This window comes from Aythya fuligula, chromosome 16 (assembly GCF_009819795.1).
Source record: "Aythya fuligula isolate bAytFul2 chromosome 16, bAytFul2.pri, whole genome shotgun sequence".
Classification (NCBI taxonomy): domain Eukaryota; kingdom Metazoa; phylum Chordata; class Aves; order Anseriformes; family Anatidae; genus Aythya; species Aythya fuligula.
In genome coordinates this window covers 779,154-800,157 of record NC_045574.1, presented here as the reverse complement: position 1 = coordinate 800,157, position 21,004 = coordinate 779,154, and the positions used below count along the sequence as shown (strand labels likewise).

Genomic DNA, 21,004 nt, shown 5'->3' with positions numbered 1-21,004 from the left:
GCCATTTACAACAGGACCTCACTGTCAGCTAGACACTGGAGCATGGCTTGCATGTCAGACCACCAACACAACTTACAAATGGTTCAAAAGGATTTTAATTTTAGAGAAAACAAAATATCTACAAATTATATCATGGCTTGTATTTCTGTATGAACAACTATGTATGCATATATACAAACATGTATACATCTTCACTTCCTCTGAGCCTCTCTTCAGTTGTCCGAGACTTTTGTTTGGGTAAAGAATTTCACAGGAAGCATCGAGAGATTTTTTTCTCATTTGTTTCTCTCCTGAGAGTCCTGCTTATTCTTACCCTTTGTGTTTCTTGTGTATTGTTTCTAGAGACTTGAGCTTCTTAAATCAACATGACTAGCCCACTAGAAAGGAATTACTCACTGCCTGCCAGAATACACAGGATTGTTTAGAGAAAAGTATTTTGGCGTTGATTAGCAAGTCATTGTCTTTCAGTGTCAAGGGTTAATTTTTATTGTTCTCCAGTCACAATCTGTTTATAATATTGTTAAATTTAAACACAGAACTAGAAACTAGCAATACGTTAATTTGCAACCCACCAATAAATGGTTGCTACCTATCATCGGGAATAAACTACAACCTGCAGTAAATCACTTAACTTCTCCATTTACGTTTCCTTATTTTTAAAAATGGAAGCATCATAATTTTTCTGTACATCCCCCATGTGAGAACATAAACACAAGGTGGACTTAGACAGATCCTATCAGCCCCGTCTCCTACAGCAACAAGGAGCAGTTGCTTAAGGAACAAGTAGAAGGAAGAGAGCAAGCACAGACTGCTTATTGTACCAGCACACTCTCCAAGTCTCTGATCATTTCCAGAGATGACACTCACATCGTAACATTTAAGAACCACCAGGGTACCTCTTCTCCATTTACTTGGCAGCCAGGTTTGGTGAGCAGGTCAGTTGCTTCCATGCGTGAAGCATGGCTGAAATTCTGTCAAGCCAAAGAGGTATGCCATGGGGGTGAAAATCGCACCCCTGAGAAAATCTAAACTCAGCCTCTATTATTCTGTTTCCTTTACTCAGTGCATCTATGAGCTATTCCCCACTGGGGTTTTTATGTGCTTTCTCTTCTACTGAAAAATACCAGCTTTCCATGAACAGTTTTCCACTTACTGCATAACCATCTTGTTTTTCCACATTTGACCCATTTGGTATACGTAATAATAAAAGAACACATCCTCGGATACATTTAGAAAATGCTTTCAAACTACATCAAAGCTGTATGAACCATCCTAGCTGGTGAGCAGAGACTCATTAGAGAAACATGATAGGAATAAGCTAAACCTTTCAGAGAAACCATCACCTGACAAGAACTGTCCTACTACAGAGCTGCCTCTAATATCTGACCAACAGAAACATGATCAGTGTAGAAGAGACACCAGCCTTGTTACCCCTGTTCTGGGGGAATTCACGCTGACTGGAGCACAAAGCAGGACAGTGACCACCTGGAGAATTGGGTTGTGGCTATATAAGCTGGACAAATGAAAACAGGAACAAATTTGTCACGAACTGTAGCGCCCCAAACTGCAAAGCAGCAGCAGAGCTAGAATTCGGCCCCAACCACTGCAATCATAGAGCTTTTCCAGACTCCAGGGAGTAGTTTCTGTTTTCACTTACTTATATTCTTAAGGGACTGGTTTAAGATACAGATTTTGGAGAATGTACAAATGAAGGGCCCTCCGGTTTTCATTTCTTCTGGCAAGAAAAAAAGAAATCCAGTAAGGGAACATGAAAACAAGGATCTGAGAACAGAAAACACATCACAGCAATGGATAAAACATCAGTGTCTAGCTGGGCAGGGGGGCGTCAATAAATGTGCCTCCAGGATAACAGAAGGGAACCAAACCAAGGAAAACACGGAGCTACTTTTAGCTTCACCAATGAACACAAAAATCTGTCTCCTAGTAATGAACTCAACTTGCACACGAAGAGCCTTCTATTCCTGACAGTCACCATGGATTTTGCATGGCTATTTAAGCAAATAGCCCTTAGGAAAGAGACGCCTCTCTGAAAGCTGCTTGATGACAATGTGGAAGTCAAGCTCCTCAAAACTGTTCCATAATCAGCAAAAAGATTAAATCAATCAGCATACATCCTACAATACCAGAGAAACATCTAAATCTACTAACAAATACACAGTCTTCCTTAAATTCTCCTTGCTATCCCAATTACCAAGAATGATTTTAACTTACATTTTTATTTTCCCATTTTAGTAGCTTTGGGCTGAAAAGCAAAGCTCTCAGAGAGGAAGCATCGCTGAACTGCAAGGCAACAGAAGCTACCTGCCAAAGATGCACAAGGAAACATGGCTTTCCTCCAGGGAGCTTTCACTGCTGACTCTCACCTGCCATTGAAGAACTAAGAGCACCTCCACTATGTACCACTTCAAGTCATGCAGGACTTGCTGACACTTCAAATTCAGCAATAAAGCAGCAAGAGAGGATCAACACCTTCTAATTGTTTTCCTTTAAACAAACTTTATGTTAACAGATTAAAAAATATTCATTCACACATACTGATGTCAACTAGCCTCCACTGCACAAGGCACAGAATAAATGGTTCAAAGACACGCTCCTGTCCAAAGGCTCATCATGGTGACCAGTAACTGTGGGAATGTTTATGCCAGGTAACACCAGAGAGTCATGCAAAGATGTTTGAAATGCCCAGGCTCACCCAATGAAATTTCGTTTGTTGTAGAATCTCTTGCCCTATCTATGCTCCAGAGACAGTTCTGTGACTGGATGACTATCTCACAAGTTAAGTCTGCCCATTTCCCATGTTCTATCACGTTCTGGTTTTGATGGGTTTTGTACAACATGCACTTACAATCGGCCCTTGTAAATTATGTTACAAATCGCTTCTGAACTGGCTGCATAGACAGGGAAGTGGCAGTATTTTCTGCGAAAAACCTAAAACCCTGTATACAAAGCACACAAGAAATGACAGGTCTCACTGAGATTTACAGCTTCCCTGTGTAAAGCAGATGCTCTTAAAATCACTGGTTCCACATTATCCTGTGCTCTTACTGATACCATCAACACACAACCTGCTAAAAGCATGAATCAACTGCATTATTTTCTCCATGAAAGGTACCAGCAGAATAGTGCAGTACAGAACTCCCTGAGCTTCTTTACCACTGTAATGAAGAAACACTTTATCCATGATCTAGGCAGAGAAGAGAAAAAAACAGGTATCCTTACTCAGAGGTAATATCAGTTACTGGAATGACTCCTTACTTTATACTGACACTTGGGGAATTACTTGAACTCCATTATAATGAAAAAATCTGTATGCTTTGGGTATTTCATCATTGGTACTCAGTTATTTTATAAAAGCAGTGATCGTGCTCTTAGAGCTCCCAGCCCTCTGCAAAGGGATTTTACATTAGAAACATGATAATAAAAATAACAATAATAAGCATATGCCGTTCTTGAATTATGATATAGAAGTTAACCAATTTGCTGAAATGAACAGTTAAGTTGCTCGTATGAACCCTATCAGCCTGACAACTACAAAAACAAGGAAGAGGAGTAAAAGCAATCTCTTCCTAGCATATGATATATAGCATATCCAGCCCTGTGCAGAAAATCAGGGAAATTTCTTTTTTAATAACTGAAATTTACTCTACTCTGAATAGCTTCAAAATGCTGCAAACATTTTATTCATTGACACAGCACAATCAGATCTTCTGGTTTACAACTTCTGGTTTCACACCTTCATGGCTCTCCACAAGGGTCGTGGTTTTTAACTTGCTGCAAGTTCACCTATCTCTAAGCTTCAGTGCTGCAGATGTAACTCCAGAATACAGAAACATCACACAAAGCCACTTCAGAGTTCAAGCAATTGCTAGTCAAATTTGGCAACTGAGAAAGTTCAAAGGCTTTAGCTAGAAGCCCTGGATCTTTAAGTGCTTATTAGGATCTTAAATCTCTTCAGTTCATCCTGTAAATTTAAAGAATTATTTGTACACAGGTCTACACTAGTTTAATTAGATGATTAAGTCTTTCACCAAGCCAAAACATAGAATTTCACTGCCTGGGCTACTGAGGAAACTATGGCTAATGCTTTGCAAAAGTTTAAGTTGACTGATGCACTGCTCAGACTCTGGCAAACACTGAACAAGCAGCAGGCAAGAACACAGTCAGCACTGAAGCCATGAGGCTGTTACAATAACCAAGGGGAAGCAATCACTCCTATCTAGAATTCAAGGCACAATGAAGAAGTATCAGATTTTTCAAATGTAGAGGAGAAGGACAGTATTTCCATGGTGCTGATTTACAGCCATTTAGTTAAGCAGGTGCAGACCTCTATGGAGATGCTTTGATATTTCTGGAAGTATCCTATGTCAGGTTCTAAACCGTTCCCAGTTAATCTAAACTAAACTGCAAACAGCCACTAGCTATGAAGATGTTTGCATAAGAGCAGCGATTTGTTTTAAACATCCTTCTCAGATTACACAAGCACATCTGTTGGCGTAAACAAGTGCTAAAGTGAGGCTCTGCACAGAGAGAGTGGCAGCCAGAGGCTAGGAGGAAACAAGGTCAAGGAAGAAATTAGTACTGCTTCATACAGGGCTACATGAAATTAGAAGAGTCACAGTTGAGCTCTGCGCACCCTTTCAATTTTGCTTCAAGCCACAATGAGAGCACCAAAAGATGTGAGGCTTTGTCAGGCTGACATTTATACAACATTGCCAGGTTCCTTAGACCTGAGATCCTGCTCCAGGCCCGCCTCCAGAGGTTGAATAAACCTCTCCACATGTGCTGATTGCAACGATGCTGACTCCTCAGGAGCTCCGAGTCTGAAAGGTTCAACTCATTGGGTAAAGCCTGGGAAGGTATTTACATAGGAGATGCAGTTTTGCTGCTCAGGTATCAAGTGTGACACGGCTGTCACATAGCAACACAGGGAAGGATCCCAGCCCTCACTCATAGCAACCATTATATTTGACTCTACCTACAAACCCTCTGACAAAAATACGTTTCCTCATCGTTCCAAAGCTCTTTTGTTATTCATTAAGGACCACATATTCATCAGATGGTGAAAAAGGATGTTGTTCTATTTCTAATATTCGAGGATTCACAAGGCTCTCACTGCCCAATCTCCACCATTCCCAGGATTTCAGGTATTTAACTAACAAAATGAAAGCTTCACAAGCACCTGGTTGGGCTCTGGACGCTTATCTGCAAGCAGGATCTCCGTCTGTGCCAAGGCTAAGGCCTTGTCAGTGTGCCTGGTAATTCAGCAACTCTCCCTTCCCTCACCTGAAGGAATGACGGCACAATCAGGCTGTAAGGCGAGGATTCCTGACAGCCTGCAGACTTCTTGCCACATTTAACAGCACTGTGAGAACTGACTTCCCCAGTGCTCTCTTCCGTAGGCACCCACTAAGAGGAAACACGAGGAGCTGAAAGTCTCCTGCACAAAGCAAACTAAGCTCCGTTGCCCAAGTGTCACACAGCAACATAAGCTGTTACTGACCCAGAAGCATCAATTTTACATTGCTGTAACCACAAGAGATGGAGTTAAGTCTCCCCCTGCAAGCGATATTCCTAGCAGTGCAGCTGCACAAAGATGTTTGCACTGATGGCTTGTGTTTCTCTTCACTTATCAACAAAAATATATGTTTGCATCTTCAGTACCCACAAAACAAAGCCACAGGAAATCTGACTACTAAATGCAAGCAAAACTAACAGTGTTCACAGCACGTAGAAGGAGAAGCGTACCTGCTATTTTAATTGTTATAAATAACACGAGCCAATGATCAATACAGATGTCCCTAGAAAAATGGGTTCTATTTTCAAGAAACAGGATTAAGTTATTCTGATAATAAAACTGGGACATACAAAATAATGCAGGGATTTTAGTCACAACGTACAACAGCTGACAGAACGTTAAATGCAGTCAAATGCTCACCAGTATTCTCATTATTGAGTACAGTGAATGTAAAAGAATCCTGAAATCAGTATTAAATGTTACATGCAACCCCTACGAGAAGGCAGAACTGGAATGATTAAGGTCTTTGTGTTCCTAAGGAAACCGGCTGCCTCTCACCCCCTTCCTTTCATTAACATCTCCCAGAGAAATGTCAGCTCTGAGTTCTTCCCAAAGTGTTCAGCACACTTGAACCTTGGAAACATGCCTAGGAAGTTGAATCCAGTCCTGATGTGAGGGGTCTCCTTACCCCAGAGATTTTACATTTGCTTGAGTGGAATAAATTCCCTTATGCTGTTAGTGTAAGATTCCAGAAGGAGAGAATAAGAGAAATTTTATCACCTCTCTTACACAGCAGGCAAGAAGCAAAGTTTCTTTGACCCAGAAGGATGGTGTAATAGCGAGACACTTTAGGTTTTCCCCTTAACACAACAATTCACTGTCCTGGACTGTGACCAACTGCCTGCACTGCACAGCTTGCTTCTCACACTCTGCTGTCCTAGTTACTACATGAGCATTACAATGCATTAGTTCTGTGCATCACTTGTCTGTAGCAATAACACTGATTTTGCAAAATACAAGGATTAAAAAGGAAACTATGGCCTAACCAGACATGGAAGCAAGTTGCACAAGCAAATGTGACCGTAAGAGCTGTAGGTCCCTGACAGGCCCGACTTGTAACTCGTCTCCAGAGTGAGCAGAAGAAACGTTCATTCATCCCTCACATCACAGCCCACTCACAGCTAGAGCTAGCCAATATTCCCATGGATGTGGGATTCTCAATTTCATCCATTCAACCTGAAAATAATTAAGATCTGACTTGTCAAGGTATGAAACTCCACTCATTCTTCTACCTAGCAGAAAAGGCAATCTTTTGGGAAAAACACAAATATATAGAAGTAGTATTCCCTGGGTGAGTGCATCCAAGGCTGTATATTGTTAATGAACTTAAAAAAAAATAAAATAAAATAAAAATTGGATTGACTTATATTATAATTGGAGGCTCTATCAAGAGCTTTGCTTTGTATTGATGCTCCTAGTGACTGAGGTTGCTGTAACAAGCAAATGCGGCTGCCCTTGACAATGGACAAGTCTCTTGGGAAGGGATGAGGATTGCGTAATGACATTAATGAGGTTAGTGTAGAACGAAGCCTGAATTCTGTAAAACAAGTGGTGGAGGACACAATGTTTCGTAGAGGATCTGCATGAAAGCACATTTGGTCTCTTTCTCAGCTCCGCAAGTGCTACAGAAAGCTTTCAGAGTTAACAGACATTGTCAGGCCTTGAAGTATGTGTTTCACAAGAAAACACATTTTTAAGTATGAAACCAGTATAAAACTTTTCCGTGACGTATTTTTTCACTAGAAAACTGTCTTCACTGAGCAGTGCTGAGACCTCATTCTTTTATTTGTTTATATATTCACTATGTACCACCAAGTGAAAGTAAAACTGCCAGGACTATTTTTGAGATTCAAAGCTTGTTTCCATGGTAAGAAAAACACTGAAAGGTAAGAAAAACATTGAAAGTCAGTCAGTATTAACGATGATCCATAAATTTTCGTTAATACTCTTAAAGTAGTACTAGTAGAGAACTAAATAACAACATACATGTCTGAAGCTGGTTGAAGCAAAAGGAAGTTAGCTTTCTGGCTTAGAAACTGCTGGTCTAGGCTCTTGTTTCTACCTAATTTTCCAGCATCCTGAGTATGCATTTGTTCAGTGACACCTCAGATAGATGCTGGACACCGAGCTGATCTGAAAATCAGGTAGCTACTTACATCTTGTGTTGTTTTTTCTTTCTAATATGGAATACTTTGTATGATTCTGCTTCCAGGGAGCTGGGTTACGTGATTTATCCTTGTTAGCCACTGCCTCCTCAACAGCTGAGGAGATACTGCTCCCAGCAAACTGTGCAGGTCAGGTGCCCCCCTTCTTTCACATACCTGAAAAAACATTCGTGTTGTTGCCATTATTAACAGCGTCACCAGAGTTAGTGCAGCTAACGGTGCTCCAACCACCATAGCTTGTAACTACCTCTCCTGCTGTTTGGTGAAGGTGAGCCTGCTGCAAGCCAACTCTCACACAGGCAGCTCTAAATTACTTGCTGCCATTTTTCTTTTTGTTAATTTTGTTTGTTGTCCTTCTTACTCATTCAGAGGATAAAAATGTGGCTTATTTTTTAAACAGAATGGAAGTTGATGCTGTGCAGGAAGGGACAGAAAGAGAGGGCTGTGGCGATATCCAAGCTCTCACGTCCAGTGCAGACAGGTTAATACGTCACCCAGCGCTACTTTAGCTCTCTAAAGGTCCCTGGAGTCTGACTAACTGGACAAGACTTCTTGCTTTGCTTGTCCTTTCTGTTCAGAAGGCCTCTCTGACTTACAAGGCAAGGTCCCATGTATTTTTGCTGAGCTATTTTAAGCTCCTAAACTTGCTGAAAAACATATTGAACTTTTATATATATATATTTTTTGCTGTTTTTTTCTAGGCGTTAAATTGCTTTTATAGAAGTATTTTTTGAGCAAGCGACTCTGTTTCTAGCAGAGAATTGACCTCAGAATCCGTAAATAAATATGACCGCAAATCATCCTTCGAGGAAGACTGAGATGCTTGTGTCAGTTTATCATGTTGCTTTGTTCACATTGTGCCTGTACAAAAGCTCCCATTCAAGTGGCTCCCTGTTGTTCACATTCTCTCTGCTTTGCTAAAGCCCATCTCAGCTCATGGGAAATCACTTCCAGAGGAAATCAGAGAGGCCCAAAGATCCGCAAAATGAATTCTCCCTCACCCTATTGTGTGCATAGCCACGCATTTGCGAGGGCTGCACATACAGAACTGCTCAGCACAACTTCAGATTCCTAAGAATGTTAGACTTTCTTTTTATTACCCAGGAGAAAAACATAGAAGAATCAAGGTTACCTACAGAAATGTAAGTTAACTGAGCTGCCTCAATAAGGATTAAAATTCCTTGGACACCGTGATCACAACAAATTTCCATATAAAACTGATTATTTTCCTATAAAACTCGTGGTACTCATATTTGAGTGATGCAGTCTTTTGTCACTGAGTCTGCAACATTCTGGCAGCCAAGACAATTTGTTTTGTACCAGAACCTTCAGCTGACTACCTTGGCATTACCCAAACACAGCGAATGCTCAGTGATGTTTGTAGCATCAATGACCTAGCATTTTACTTCGATGGCTCCACTCCTTTAGGAATGCAGACTCTTCTGCAATTTGGTAGTTCGCTGTCTCAGCAGCAAGGCAGTTGCAATTCTCACCTAAGGCAATACACACGTGTATAAACAGAAGACAAGCTAATACATCCTGCTGCTCTATAGCTGCTAATCAATTTTAACACAGGAAAGAGAGGAAGAAGTACGTCAGGGGCTTGGAGATGGCAAAATGAATAAATATAGTATTTATATATAATCGTATAAAATACCTTTCACATTGTTCATCAAGTTGAATTTAGCTCACTCTATTAATACCCTATTTTATTTTTATTTTTTTATCATTTGGGAACTCTTTAAAGGTCTGTGTGGATCACAAATGAGTTCTTTGAAAACAATACTGCTGTAGGTAGCAAAGGCTGAAGTGTGCTCCTACTGCCTCTGTTTGCCCTGCTGCAACAGAAGGCCCCATCTCCAAAGCTGTCAGTCCATCACCTTCACCAGAACTGCAAGGAACTGAAAACAAGGAAGATACCAACAATGTCTGACAGAATATATTTTTCAGACACACCTAGAACATTAGTACGGTGGGAAGAGGAGGAGAATTACCAGCTACCTGGCCTGTTAAGTTCTGTACAGTTTCTAATGGCATCACAATTAATGCTGTGTTTCTTTCCAGTCTTACACAAGCAGCCATGTGAAGCTCAAGCTTCAACAATGCTGCACAGGTCAATTTCTAGGCTTGGCTAGAATTACAGTATTTTGTGGAATTTAACACTTCAGGAGAAGATGACACACTACTGATGCCTGTTGTTCAGCAAGCCAGATGTTCAGCTTTTAATGCATCCCAGCCCTATATGCATTAGCAGGGAACAGCAAGTCCAAAGGCCTTCCAGGATGAGCAACATCCACACAATTACTACATCACGCCTCAGCTTGCCTCACTGCAGCCACAACCATTCCTCTGAACCAAGCAAAAGAGGGAGTATTTCAACTCTCACGTTATATTCAAAAAATTATCTCTACATCAGTCCCATCTGCTCATGGGGTCTTCAAGGACTCCGGGAGTGTTACGCAGGAGGAAGTTGTGGTCTGCGTTCCACACTGCGTGGCCATCAGCTGGCACACTCACATACAAATAGCAGCCATGGCAGCTTTGCTTCTGCCCAAAAAGATCAAAACTCTCTGCACAAAGCACTCTGAGCTAACTTCAGCTCAACTTCCCAGAGGATAATTTCTACCCAGCCAGCAGAAATACTTTGAATTCTTCTGTGACACACTAGAGGAATTGATCTGAGCCATTAGAGTTTAGCTTCTTTTGCAAAAGGCTACAGCTTGCTCGAGTACGATGACTCAAAGATGCCCCAGCTCTGCAGTCAGCTGTTGGCCCCACCACTCAGCGCAGGGCTCTTCCTTTTGCTCTCAATTATTGCTTTCTAAAACCAGAGCTTAGTTACCTGAGATCTATAGCCCACTGATCAATGCCATCTGACTCCTCCTCTCTCCCTCGTCCTTCATACTGCTCAATTACTTCACTCTGCATTTCGTTTCCACCTGTGTAACGCATTAAGCAGTACTGCTGGGGTTAAACAGCGCAGTATGCGTTGTGAAGGTCTCTTTTCCCCATTCTTTCTACCCATGGGAACAGTTTTGGAGTACTTTGGAACCACACCTCTAATTTAGGGTTAGCTTCCCAGGCTACTCTAGCATCCCAGCTCTTCTATTTATACCACAGTCTCTGATGTGGCACTAAATATATGCATGTAGATCTAGAGTGCTTGCACTCTGAGGCTGGTTCCACCCAGCCGCCTGCTTCAGCAATTAGGCGCTGTGATATCTCTTATATGATGACAGAAGGAAAGCAAGGCAAAGGTACTGAGCTGCCTGGTAGGCAGCCCCTGTGCCCTAACCCCAACCCCGACGTACCCCCTGCTGAAGCAGAGCCCTCAGCAGCAAATCAGCAATGCCAATGAAGCACTGAGTATCTACAAGGACATCTGGATTTATCAGCAGAGGTGACACAGGGAGGGCGAGACTGCCAGACACTGCCTCTACACCAGTTCAGAGATGGCACTGTTCCCTGCTTGCAGAGTCTGGCCAAGTTGTGAATAATTTCAAACACAGAGCTCCGCAGGGGAGATCACAGCACCTACCTGATAGGCACAGGGCTCTAGGTTTCAGGCCTGGTTTTGTCTGAATTGAATTACTCTCTGCAAGCAATCACAAAGAGACTTCCCCAAGCTCAGATGCTGTGAAAAGCAGATCTTGAGAAATCATTTTTAACCCTTCAGGGTGCAAGGACTTTGGTTTGCTGCAGTAATTAGTCACCCAAAATAGGAAGGACGGGTACAAGAAAACCATTTCCAAAGCTTGTGACAACAAAAACCTCCATCTGGCCAGCAGCAGGGCGAGCAGCTCCTGAGGAGACTGCCTGCAAGGGCCTTGCCCTGTTTGATGCTCTAAGCCAGAGGTTTCCAACCTGGTGGCAAGGAAGGCTATTGTTCTTCTTTCTGGTTTGGGAAGCACAGCATTTCCCTTTTCATAGGCAAAACTGGAGTCCCTTGAAGGACCCAGCACTTCCTGGGAAATACTGGCTAAGCTGCTTGTCAACAGCAAACCTGATGCTTCTGGGTAGCCACATTCCTTCATTAGCATGTTACAGACAATTTGTTCAGGAAAAGAAGGCAAAAACAGATAAGCCACGAGCAAAACCCATGGCAGAGTGTGTATAGGTGCTGTTCCCTTCAGATCCATTTCTTTTCTCTCACTTCCACTATTCCTCATGGCAGGTATGAAAAGAGAAGAGCACTCCCTGTCCATTTCACCGCTGGTTCACCTCCTCCATGGCTTCACTCCCAACTTGCTCCTTCCTTCTAACGGCCCCGTGCAGTTTCTCTGCCATTCCAGCACTTGCAAGCAAGCATCTGCCCTGCAGAGGGGAGCACTGCAGGCCAGTCAGTACTAAGGAGTAGGTTGTTTGGTTACACTTGGTGTGCTGAATTTTGCTTCAAGGCTGTCACATGAAGGAATTATTTGAAGTCTTCCTGGGAACCTAGTCTGGTCCAATGAAAGGGGAAAACAGAAAGAAAAAAGAAAAAAAAAAAAAAAAAAAAAAAGAAAACAAGCTTTTAACCAGAAATGATGAAATCCCAAGAAGTGCAAAATAATCTTTTCTGCTCGGTGACCCAGACTACAGCGTGATTCTCTTGCTGAGCTATGGAGCCCAAGAAATCCCATTTCTTTTGTTGTAATAATGCACTGGTTTCACACTGATGGGCAGCTGAATTCCACACCACTCTCGCTCCCTCTCCTCAAAGAGCGGGAAAAATACGATGAAAAAGAGCTCAAAGTTCGAGCTAAGGACAAGGAGATTGCTCACCAATTACCAGCATGGGAAAAACAGACTCAGCGTAGGGAGATTGCTGTAATTTATTGCCTATTACTAACGGACTAGGGCAGTGAGAAACTAAAAGCATACTAAAACCACCTCTCCATCCACTCTCCTCTACCTCCTCCCTCCAAGCAACACAGGGAGATGGGGGCTGCGCTCTGTCCCTAACGCTTTGCCTGCACTGCTCCTTCTTGGTCCCTCCCTGCCCCTGCTCCTCATGGGGTCCCTCCCACAGGATGCCGTCCTTCCCAAACTGACCCCATGTGGGCTGCCCACAGGCAGCAGCTCTCCAAGAACTGCTCCCACATGGCTCCATACCACGGGGTCCATCCCCCAGGAGCAAACTGCTCCAAGCCAGGTTCCCCATGGGCGGCAGCTCCCCCCAGACCCCTGCTTCTGCGTGGGCTCCTCTCCACGGGCTGCAGCTCTGGCCTGGGGCCTGCTCCTGTGGGGGCTCTGCATGGGCCGCAGCCTCCTCCAGGCCACATCCACCTGCTCCACCGGGGGCTCCTCCACCCGCAGGGGGGCTGCAGTGTGGAGATCTGCTCCATGTGGGACCCATGGGCTGCAGGGGGACAGCCTGCTCCACCAGGGGCCTCTCTACAGGCCGCAGGGGAACTGCTGCTGCGTGCCCAGAGCACCTCCTGCACTGACCTTGGGGGCTGCAGGGCTGCTGCTCTCTACGTTTTGTCACTCCTCTCTCCCAGCTGCTGTTATTCAGCAGTTTGTTTTTATTCTCCCCTTTCTTAAATGTGCTCTCCCAGAGGCCCAACCAGCGTTGCTCCCTGGCTCAGCTCTGGTTAGCGGCAAGTCCCTCTGGAGCCACCTGGAGCTGGCTCTGATCTGCCACAGGGCAATTTCTGGGCTCTGCTCACAGCAGCCATCCCTGCAGCCGCCCCCCCAACTACCAAGATCTTGCCACCTGAACCCAATTCAAGCAACCATAAGACCACCTCCCCTTTCAGTAGCTCTGTCTTTGTCTGCCTCCCTCCCTCCTGGCTGCTAGGGTACAAAAATACATCTTACCCATTTTTAACAGCAACATACAGTACTCAAACCTAGTGCTGAACATCACCACACGTGAAATCAAAGCTAACTACAAAAGCAGCCTGCAGGCCACAATATGATTTAGAATTCAAAGCACCTTTTTTTAATTCTGCCCTAGAAGCACACACTGAGCCACAGATAATTAGAGTAAGATACGTGATTACAGGAAAATGGATGAGGGAAGATGAAGAAGGCTCCAAAGTTCCTGTGGGTAGCATCCTGTTGTCTGACTTCATTTGACTCGATGAAATGATGCTCACTGGAATCAATGCGATTGCAAGCAATAAAATTGTCACTTCATTACGTAGCCTCTATATTTTATGATGATACATTAGCTCTGCTTGCATCTGCTGATGTTATCACTACAGTAAATATTTAGCACCTACGCTGCGTTGGATGCAGAACAAGGCTGCAGACAGGAGAACATCCTCTGGCCCGAGTGACTGTACAAGAAAAAGCACACCTGGGAATGTCAGCCAGAGGTCGGAGCCACTCTGTTATACAAAAAACCCTCCTCTGTATTGATGGCTCTTCGATGAGATCTTTAGCTTACTGACTGCACTCAGAGGCCATGTTCCTTTCACATTAAGGGCTAATTATGAAATTATATTTAATTCAATATTTGGCAAAGCTTCTTTAGGAAGATTACTGAGCCCAAGTGATATATTTTTCACCAAAACAGTTTCTGAAGAGCAAGGCTAGGAGGTACCTCACCCCCCAAACACATGTATTACCAAAGACTATATATAAAAAAACTGAAATAATAATTCATAAGCAGTCACAAATCACCTGCCATGTTTTCAGACCAGCACTGTAATGAACACACCCCTTTCAGACTTCATATGGCTGCCCCTTCAGATCAGTGGCAAAGTTTCCTGGTTTTCTCAGGCTGTAATTCGGGTTAATTCTTTAGTTTACCCTTTCTAGAATTAGCAGAGATAATTGCTGTGAGCAGCAGTGATTCAGTTCCAAACTTCAGGGTCCTGCTGAGTTGTTTTTTTTTGTTTTGTTTTGTTTTTGCATAATCTTTGCAAACACAGCTTTAAACCTTATAAATTCTGCACTCAACAACTACAGAGGGTCTTTAGGATGCATGGAATATATGAGGATTTAATAACTCCTGGTTTGTTCCTGACCTCACTTTGATTTCGTGTCCATAAAAACTAACAGAAGTGAAGGAAATGCAATCATTTTGAGCAGTTCCTCTCTGCAGTGGTCTCATCTGGGAGAACTTACTATCAGCCAGAACCATCTCCTGGAGATTTGCCCCCATTTTCTTCCTCTGAACTCTGTATAAAACCATCTCCACTCGACTGCCTCTGAATAATGTACAACAACAGATGAACGACAGTGGATGCCAGGGGAGCCCCATCCAACAGCAGCTAAGTGAGCCCATTGCTGTGCTTCAGCTTTCAAAAGCAGTCTGGGGGTATCAGAACAAAAGATTCAGTCAAGAAAGATCCAGATCACTTAAAAAATACACGTGCTGCAAGAACAAAGAGCGCCAGACAGCTCACTCAGGACTGAAACAAAATCACCAGATCACATTCTGCTAACAGTTTTCCCAGCTAATATCCCAGTAACTCCAGAACCTGCACCAGACATTACAAAGTGAAATAATTGTTTTTTTGAGCCCTTATATCTCACTCTGTCTCCCTCAGTTACTTCATATTTATGAAATCCGTTACCAGAGTTTTCATTAAATTAAAAAAAAATAATAATTGGAGAGGATTCAACTATTGGTATAAAAAGCTGGATTCACACCCTAAAAAAGTTCAGTTCTTCAAATGGTAAATGCAAGATCCATTCCACTGGCACTTAAATGTCACGACTACTCAGTCAACGTGCAGCAGCCCTGCATTCTTCAGGAAGAGAGGAGAATGGGTTCATCCCATGGCAGAGAACAAGTGCCACCAGGACCACAAGTTGGGATCATTATGAGGAATCACTGGAGGGGAACAACTTTCTACAGAGAATTGGACTAAGATGTTTCACCTGGGAGATTTTATTAACAAATCCTGCATAGGTGGGGCTGGTCAGGTGTACATACACGGAGGATGCAAACACGCAGTAGAAAATGAGGGAGTCACAGCACTCATGAAACACAAATAGCACAGACTGGAAAAATAACGAGCACCGTGGCACAATACTACAAAGCTCCACTGATTCCACACTTGAGCTATACACAGAGCCCATGGTGTAACTCATTCCACCTCATATGCACTCAGCTAGATGCAGATGTGTCCCTTACTCCCTTCCATGAACACCTAGCTACAGGACCCTCAGTCGTGTTAATCTGCAGTCCTGGTTCTCTCTCTGCACACTGTATGACAGCGCTCTGACCCCTGACAGACCTGGTTCCTTCCTGATAACCACGGGCCAGGGTCAGCTGTCTGCTAAATCCACCAGAGCCCCCAGCCAGCATACAGCAGAGGACAGTCTGTCTCCATTGTGTCACTTCACCGCGTTTAGCTCTGGAAGCTCGCCCTTCCTTCTTCTCTTCCAAGATGCTGGCTGATATTCATCAGCTTTCCCAGCCAGCTCTTCTTCCTTCCCATTATAAACATCGGTTGCACACATGCATTTGTTTTAAAGTGCTGGGATTTTTACCAGGGGCATTTTGTTAGCTGCTGTATCTGTTTCATGTGTTACTCAAAGAAAAAAAAAATATAACCTTTGCAGAGTCCTGCTAACATAATGCAAGCCACTACCATGACACTATTTCTTTACACTGAGGTCTTACTAGCATTATGGTCTATAGGGAAAAAAAAGCGTAATAATAGTACCCAAACCAAGAAAATAATTACCATCCCTTAATTTTGAAATCCCAATGAAAAATGAGTAAGAGTGAAGAGGGCATCTGTTTACATCAGGGGAAGAGTATGCCAGGTCAACTGAAGGCAGGGCCAACTGGAGTTTGCCTGATGTGCAGCCCCTTTACAGAGCTGCCATATGGCTATTGGTGCACAACTGCAACAGAAGAGATCTTTGACACGTCAATTCCAGCTGCTGACTTGTAATCAGTCCTGCTAGGAAGAAAAATGATTATTTCCTTTACTTGCCCTTGCTTCCCACCTGCGTCTAAGCCCTTGTCCTTTTTCCAGTTGTTCATCCTGCCCTCCTCCTGTGAATTCACCACCTGCTTCCACTACTCTGTTCCTGCTCAAGCAGAGTCACAGATTGCATGCTGGGCACCAAGAATTCTCCCAGTATAATGACTGGGGTGGGGGAATCAGCTTTTTCTGTTATTAAAGAAAACAGCCTCAGAATTTGGCAAGGAAACAGATTTTTCACTCCCCAGACAACTTGAATCTTTTGGGGAGTCAGGAGTGGAGAAAGTATCTTATTAAACAACAAACGAATCTGAAAGCTACACAGAACAATTCCCTGTTTGACTCAGTTGCCTTTGTCAGAGGAACTAAGAGAAACATCACGGCCCTTGGTGACGAGAGACCAGCCCATGGAGAACAGCTCTCAAGGAGTTATGATCAGTGCCTTTTCATCTCAGTGAGAATGCTGATTGCATAGGAGCCTGTCCCAAAGCGTTCAAACCACCACTTCAGCGAGCACTTGATGTGATACTTGAGTAGCAAGCCCTAGACAGAAAGCCAGGAATGAAGAAGCATTCGTTAAAAAAAAAGTAGTTCTCGGGTCTCACGGCACCTGTCACTGCCAAAGCAAAAGGAGCTAAATTCATCCCTAGCATAACTGTTATCTTCAAAAAGAGGGGTACAATGGCTGAACTTAGCGTGGCTAAGTGATAAAAGCATTTTTCCCAAGAAAAAAGTAAATATTCTGCATGGGAATGCTCTCACATTACTGGAGATAGGGTGTTTTTCCAGTACAGCCTGGAGTGTACCCCCAGGAGGCGCAGATCACTGCTAGACCAGGGTTTGAATCGGCATACTGAAAGCACGGCGCGTGGACTGAAAAAGCACGTGGACAGTTGGCTTGTGAGATGACTGGACAAGAAAGGAACAAACCCTGATTCTCACACTTCTTTAGTTCCTGAAACCAAACCAAGGTTTCTATTCAGTTCTATTCCAGAGAAGATAAAAACCAATAGACCAAACAGCTGCAGAGAGCAAGAAATCAAAACAAAGGGAATGGGCTGAAAAAATCTGAAGAACCTGCTGCAGAGCTGAAGGTGCCACAAATCCAACAGCATCACAGCTTGCGTGCTGAGGGAAGATGAGTTCTGCCATCACAGAAGCAGCACTGGAAGATGGGAGCCTATGAAAGGTACTGGCAACCACTGCGGTAAGGTGAGGGAACTGCCCTTTTCCTACAGTCCTACAGGAAGAAAAGTTCCTTTCCCTCTGTGAGCCAGCAGCTTCATTCCTGCCATCTCCATCACATACTTTGAACTCACGCTGCCAGTCCTCAGGGTTTAGTTTAGACTGCACCCCAGCCCTGCACAAGGGCTGGGAAGCTCTTGGTGCCTTGTTCACTGCCTCTTGGCTTGTGCATAACAAACCAGCTACAGTCTGGCTTTAATAAGAGCTGCGCTATTCATTGTGGCAACGGCGCTTGAAATCTCTTCAACAAGTAATAGGCAGCCCTTCCCATGCACACTGCAAAGTCACAGCAACAGAACAAGAACTAGCCACTGGAATTGGGCATTTCAAGAAACAGTCAGATGGCTGCTGGCCACAGGGCAATAATCCTTTCCAGGGATTTGGTTTAGACAGCAAGCAACTCATGCAGCAGCTCGAAAGGCCTCATGAGACAAAGCGTTCATGCCGGCAAAGCACAATGCAGCCCCAGTAGTGATTAAATCATGGAGATGACAGAGAACAAATGCATTCAACATTGTTTATTCCACATATTTTCCATATGCTTGAAAACAGAGAGGAAAGAAATAAAAATTATAAACAGACACTTCTTTGCTCAGACAGGAATCTTTGCACAAGAGCCAAGTCACCGTATTAGCCAGGAGTACTGAGAGCTGGAAGAGATGGGAAAGATGAACTGCTCTCAGTCAAACTCCCAGCAATGCTTTCCCTAACCACAAACAAAAGCTTGGGAGACACAAGCAGACTCATTTTGGGGGGTTGCTTTATTTTACATCCCCTCCAAGTTTTGACAGTGTTGATTACAAGCAGTAGGCATACACTGATAGCGTGTATTTGAGAGACATCCTGTTCTCAGAGTACCGACCCAGTTCTTTCACAGACCTGAGATACGCCAAAAAGTATTTAAGAGGCTCCTCCAGTACAAAATATATATATATATTTATTAGCCTTCCATTGCTTGCCCAGTACAAATCCTGACCTGGTTGAGGTTGAACCCTGCCCTCAGCTGCTGAAGCTGTACCGGGAGGGCACTGAGGCTGGTCTGTTAGTGTAAGGCCGAACACCTCCGGATGAGAGGGAGAACACAAGGCAGGATGCTTAACGCTGTTTTAGAGGAAAGCAGCCCATTCCTGACCACTGCACCCCACGTTGGGGGGCACAAACTGCACGCACCAACGCAACAGGCCACATGTCCCTGAAGAAAAGCAATTCTTGTAAACTCCCAGATTATCCCCCTGTCCTGTTGGAACAGCAGTGGAGGGGAGGGGAACTTGCCCTTCTGTTGTGTGCCTTCAGATTACTCCCTCTCACGTACCCAAAGACAGCAGCTTCATTGTGAAAGAGCAATTGAAAATGCTGCAGGGATGAGAAGGGTCCAAAGTCCCCAAGTCCTGCACATCAAAGGTTTTAAGCAGTCTCAGATCAGCAGAACTGTTTAACCTGCACTATCCATTTACCTCTAAATCATTCCCACCTTTGACAAAACTTGAAGAAGCCCATAACAATGAGATTATGAAGCAGAAAGCAATGCCTTGCAAAGACTCTAGCAGTCTTAGTTCTACTGATCTATACAAAGTGTGGTTGTGGGATACACCCTAGCTGATCAAAAATAATGATCTGGTTAGAAAAATCTGAAGTTTTCAAAGTTACCACAAACTGTGCTCTGCTCACAAAAAAAAAAAAAAAAAAAAAAAAAAAAAGTCTTTAGAATTTAAGTTTTCAAGCTTTCAGTTATGGCCAAGAGAACTGGAAACGTACTATGTCAAAAATGTAAGCTAGGATTCTCTTCTGATCACTTAAGTACAGCTGCCAATGTTATACGTACAACCAGGTCTTACAAAACTCATGACAAATCCTGATGGTGCCAATTCATCAGATTAGGGAGAGAGAGCAGACTGTAGTGATCTGACACTAGTAAATACCTAACAGTTTAGGGTACTCGTGCTTAAGACTCCATGGCATTCTCAGGCTTCCAACTATTTTCTAGTTTGCGATCAAAGCAGTTGCTTACATTGATAATTATATTGATAAAAGAGGTCTAATTATCAATAGTTTTTTTTCCAGCCATGCCTGCAAAATTCTCTGGGTGAACGCCACTGGTGAGAGAGAGCACATTATGTGGATGGCCAAGTGTGCTGGGCACAGAATCAAATCCCAAGCTGGTCCCACCAGATGTCTGTAATTACCAGGAGGCTATATTTGATGCTGGGTAGTGCAATATGCGCTACCCAGAGCCAGTATACTTAACTGAGAAGTTAGAAATGCAGAGTTATTTAACAGACACATTTACGTTGCAGAGATAATTTGCAGACAATTGGTATCAGGCAGCCAAATGTCTCTTTTACAACAAGGCCTAATCCACAGAGCACCACAGTAACAAAAAGAACTACCAGCTTTGCACTGGTTCTCTAGATCTCTTCCCTGAGAAACAACAGCAGGGCAAACTGCTTGTTGTCCCTTCCACAGCAGCACCGCCACAGGTCAGCCTCTTCAATCCAGTCCTGTACAGAGTGATGGAAATAAAATAGCCACCTACATAATTTCAAATAAAATAAGACAACTTTTGGCAAACTAAGCAAAAAGAAACTGGCAGAATGTTAGCACGGTACCAGTCAAAGAGGCTACCAAAATTATCACCCCACTCAAGGGGTTCCCTCAGCACAAGTCCATGTGCTCAGACGAACTGGGGTTGAGTTGGAGCGCTACAGAGGAGCCAGAATGGTGACCTACTTTCAGCCTCTACGAGCTGGGACACATCCTAGTCGCTATTAATAGACACACTTCACTTCCAATCACGTGCTATAATCTGAATACTGCTTCGGTCCTTAGAGTAATAAAAAACCCAAAAAACCTAGTTTACAGAAACATCTTTAATACATGAGCATTTCAGACACTTGCCACAGACTCATGAAATAAGGTTTGATCCCCCCCCAAAAACGTTCCCTTTCTGTTCAATCTTAATTCCAGTTACGTCTCCTTTACTTCAGTGAGCTTGGCAGATTATGGAGTGAGAAATCCCACCCTGCTCTCACAGGTTAGGGATTGTGTAGACCAGATGTTGTTAAAGTCAATGCATCCCTCGTGTTCCACTAAAGGCTTCACTAGCATTCAAAAAACCTCTTCCC

The 21,004-nt window shown here is 43.5% G+C and overlaps 1 protein-coding gene across 3 annotated transcripts in view; it reads right to left on the bottom strand.

The window, feature by feature from the left end:
* Positions 1-21,004, bottom strand: part of PREX1 (phosphatidylinositol-3,4,5-trisphosphate dependent Rac exchange factor 1) — a 178,727-nt gene that overhangs the window by 130,165 nt on the left and 27,558 nt on the right. The window lies entirely within an intron of this gene.